General features: G+C 42.7%; 1 protein-coding gene across 1 annotated transcript in view; it reads left to right on the top strand.

Annotated features, from left to right (window-relative positions):
* The window catches only part of TTC25 (tetratricopeptide repeat domain 25), a 52,818-nt gene that overhangs the window by 46,794 nt on the left and 1,495 nt on the right, over nucleotides 1-4,529 (top strand). The gene's annotated exons all lie outside the window — the stretch shown is intronic.

Raw genomic sequence — 4,529 nt, 5'->3', positions numbered from 1 at the left:
TCATTTTCTAAGAAAGGAAACTGAAATTTGGAGAGGTGTGTGAACTGGCTACGGTCATGAGCAGTAAGTGGCACAGTCAGTATCTAAACCCAGGTCTAAAGACTCCAAAAGTCAGCTCTTACCATGAAACTAGATCATGTATTAAAAGGACTTTGTAACTGGAAAGCATCACACAAATGGGAAATCTTACTCTGTGTCCATTGTGTACTTGGCAGCCTCCATCCATCCTCACGTCTGCAGGTCATGGAGGAGTTGATACTTGTAGAATGAGATTAATACAGGATGATGAGGACAGAGGGGTGGGGGTAGGGGTGGTGGGAGGTGGCTCATTCCCTGGCCATGTGTAAGCTGCAATGAAATCCATTCTGTGAATAATGGGAGGCCAGGGCACTAAAGCATACTATAATAGACTTGAAGGTTAAAACAACCTCTTATCCCCCAACAGTGAGAGCAGTCCTCTGGGCATTCTCTTGGCCTGCCTTTTATCCCTACCAAATTGTAGCTAATGAGGGGCAGAGGTGGCATTCATATCCACAAGGACAGAATCAGGTCTGTGGGATGTGTGGCCCAGCCTGGGTGCCCATAGGCCCCAATGTCATTATTCTATCATACAACAACATTCTTTCAACAAGCATTTATTTATGTCTACTCTGTGCCATGAGGTTATGACTAGCAACATTTCAAAAGTCAGAAGTAATGGACCAGAAAAACAATTTGAAGAAAACTTGGCAATATAGCTACTAAGCAAAGTCATCCAAATGGCATTCAAGGAAAACTATGGAAAGAGGACTACAAATAGAAGAAAAATGGAAAAGAGTTGAAAGAAAAAATTTCATCACAATTTTCTCCATCAAGAATAGTAGAACCATCACACCTCCTAATATGGCAGTCTCTGAGGTGCCTTTATGGCACGAAAGAGAGAATGAAGACAGGAAAAACAGCCAGGTTAGATCAAGTATAGCATGCAGAGAAAAACTCTGTGCTGGAGGTGATATGTTTGTGAGGTCATTGAAAGACAACATACAAGGTATCTGAAGGGACAGGAAAATACCAAAAGTATGGGAAAAAACTCAGACTTTAATATTTTAAAAATCGACTTGAAAGTTCAATAACTATTGGCCTCTATTTCTGCTCTCCCCTGTGTGTGTGTGTGTGTGTGTGTGTGTGTGTGTGTGTGTACATATGGATATATATGTGTGTTAAGGCAGCAATGGCAGTGGATAGAGAACTGGCTTCAAAACCAGGAAGACCTGGGTTCAGGTTCCACCTCTGATACATACTGGCTGTGTGATCCTGGACAAATCACTTAACTCCTCAGTACTCTCTCTAAGACTCTAAGTTGGGAAGAAGATGCTGCCCTGCATTGGTAGAGGGAGATTTCTTACCCGGATATTTCTTAAACCAGTGCAATTACAGGGTCAGTCCCTATCCCTATCCTATCTTGTCCCCATAATTTTTGAGTCATAGGAAAGAAGATTTTCACAAGCATTATTCAACAATGAACCGTGTCTTTACCATATCACAATTAAATAATTAAATGAAAGATACAGACAGTGTAAGTTCCCATCATACTTGTTATCCACACATCAAGATCGTTCAGGAGTTCAGAAGATGGAATGACAGAAGTAACCCTATTCATTGACCCTCTGCTAGTAAACATCAGGCAAGACATAAAACATGGAAATAGATGTAGTCCCCCAAAGGTATTTGCCACCATGATGCAGGTGATGTAGAGCCAAAGCTCTGCTGAGGAAAGATTGATTCTTGGGGAATGTTGGGGGTCCTCCAGGTTCTCCTGTTTGCAGATAACATTGGGCCTCAAGACAGTGCAGAGCCTCCTGGAAGAGATCTGCAGTCCCAAGGACTTTTTCTGGCCCGTCGATAAAGGGAAGACCAAGTAGAGGAAAAAAGGCAATTGCCCAGATTTCAACATGCATTTAGATGGATACCCTAGAGAACTTTTCCAGCAGTATGTGTACCTGGGACTGATGGTACAGATGGACAGCGTGCCAGGCTCAGTGTGGAAAGGGGAGAGAACAGGCTAGATTGCTTTCAGGACAATGCAGAGCTCTTTTTCCGACCTCAGGTTTCATCATCTTTTCAATACTAACATTTTATCAGTGTTGTTTGATGGCAGTGAGATGTTGAATACCACTGCTTCAGAAGAGCTAAGGATGATTATCATACAGAGGGCAGAGGAAAGGTCTGTGGTGCCAGGTGGCAACATGTGACCAATGAGGATGTCATCAAAGAATCATATGACTAGAAGAGAAGACGGGCTGAGCAAGAGGTGATAGTAGATATGTCCAGCGCCTCAGGTGGAGCCCCTGTGGTCAGCTTTCAGGAGGACATGGATGAGAACTGCACATGACAAACAAGTATGGATTGGTTTTGATTTGCACCATAGGAGGAAATGGAATCAGTGAGATCGCAGATCCATTTGACTATGTGCCAAGCATTGTACAAGGCTCTGGGGAATCAAAAACAAAAGTGGAACGATCCCTGTACTCAAGTTGCTTACATTCTACTTGGGGAAAACAACATGTATTACAATCATTTGTAAGAATAAAATATATGTGGAATAAATGCTGAGTAATTTACAGTGTGTGGGTGGGAGAGAGCATTAACAATGGGGAGGATAAGGATAAGCTTTATGGCTCACAAGCTGGGCCTTGAAGGAATCTAGAATCTAGAGGAGGAGGTGCATGGGGGACAGCCTGTGCAAAGGTGGGAGGTGAAATCTTATGGATGGTAAGCAACAAGGAGGGCAGTTTGCCTGGAACATAGAGTGTATGAAGGAGAGAATGATAAATTTGGGAACATCAACTAGAGCCAGGCTTGGAGGGGCTTTAAATGCCAAATGGGAGTTTCTGTTTATCCCAGAGACAATAGGGAGACATGGAGGCTTCTTGAGTGAGGGAGTGACATGGTTTGACCTGTACTTTAAGAATATCACTGGCAGCTGAGTGAAAGATTAGAGAGAGGAAAGACTGGAGGTAGGGAGGGAGAGCATTTAATGGGCTACTACAGCAGCATTGCAGCCAAGAGGCGCCAAGGATGGATGTAGGAGATGTAGAATTGGCAAGACTTGGGAACTGATGAGATGTGAGGGGTGGCTTTGAGTCTGGAAGCTGGGTAATGATAACAATAATGGCATTTACAAAGTGGATCCTTACAACAACCTTGTGGAGTAGGCGTTACTATCTCAATTTTATAGATGAGGAAACTGAGGCAGCCAGAAGTTGTGACTTCCAGGGTCACACATCTAACAAAGGTCTGAGTTGTGATTGAAACTGAAATTTTTGGGACTCCCAAGTCTAGTGCACTGACTACTACACCATCTAAATGCATTCAGATATGATTGGAATAAATTCTGTGATTGGNTGAGTTGTGATTGAAACTGAAATTTTTGGGACTCCCAAGTCTAGCGCACTGACTACTACACCATCTAAATGCATTCAGATATGATTGGAATAAATTCTGTGATTGGAAGATGATCTATCTGATGGGAAGAGTAGTGATGCCCTCCACAGAATAGGGATGTTAGGGAGAGAGATCAGTTTAGGGGGAAAACGTACGTTTGATTTGGGGCCCAAGTCCATTTTGAGATGCCAGTGGGACAGCCAGCTGAAGCTGTCTAAGAGAAATTTGGCAATGTTCTTGTTTGTAAAGTTGTAACAGAGTGTAATACTACAGGGTCATGAGGATGTGGATCAGCCAGAGCCTGCTGTTAATTCCTCCCGCTGTTCTAGCAGATAAGCATAGAAGACGGACAGGACATTGTGTGTCTTGTCACACAGGGAACCAAGGATGTTGCCTAGCTAGATGCTTATAGCCTAATTGGAACAAGTAGCTTTGTTGCCAAGGTGCCTGGAACCAGAGTAGGATCCCCACTGCTCTCCCCTAGGCAAAGCCAACACATTCACTGAGAAATGTAATGGACTCCACGAAAAAGGGGGCTCAGCTTTCTTGCTGGAGAGCAGCTGGGCTGCCCTGAGAAATGTTGCAGGTCTAAAGGAGAGTCACCTGTAAGATGGAGGTGCTTGGGACTGGACTTCCCTTCCTTCTCCTATGAGACTGGATGAGGGTGAAGATGATGAAACCATAGTATTTATTAGCCTTCTGATGAGAGCCTTTTTTGTTGTTGATTTTTTTAAATTTTAAATTATTTATTTTTAGTTTTCGACATTCACTTCCATAAGATTTTTAATTTTAAATTTTCTCCCCCTCCCTCTCCTTCCCCCTCCCCAAGACTGCATGTAATCTGATATAGGCTCTACTTATACATTCATATTAAGCATATTTTCATATTAGTCATGATGTATAGAAGAACTAGAACTAATGGGAGGAACCCCGGGAAAGAAGAAATAAAACAACAAAAGAAAAGGGGAGCAAATAGTACGCTTCAATTTGCATTCAGACTCCATGGTTCTTTTTCTGGATATAGATAGCATTTTCCATCATGAGTTTTTGGAGTTGTTTTAGATCCTTGCATTGCTGAGAAGAGCTAAGTCTATCAAAGTTAGTCA

The sequence above is a fragment of the Vombatus ursinus genome, unplaced genomic scaffold (genome assembly GCF_900497805.2).
Source record: "Vombatus ursinus unplaced genomic scaffold, bare-nosed wombat genome assembly UNPS02014797.1, whole genome shotgun sequence".
Classification (NCBI taxonomy): domain Eukaryota; kingdom Metazoa; phylum Chordata; class Mammalia; order Diprotodontia; family Vombatidae; genus Vombatus; species Vombatus ursinus.
The sequence above is the reverse complement of the archived record's forward strand: the minus strand, read 5'-3'. Positions and strand labels throughout refer to the sequence as shown.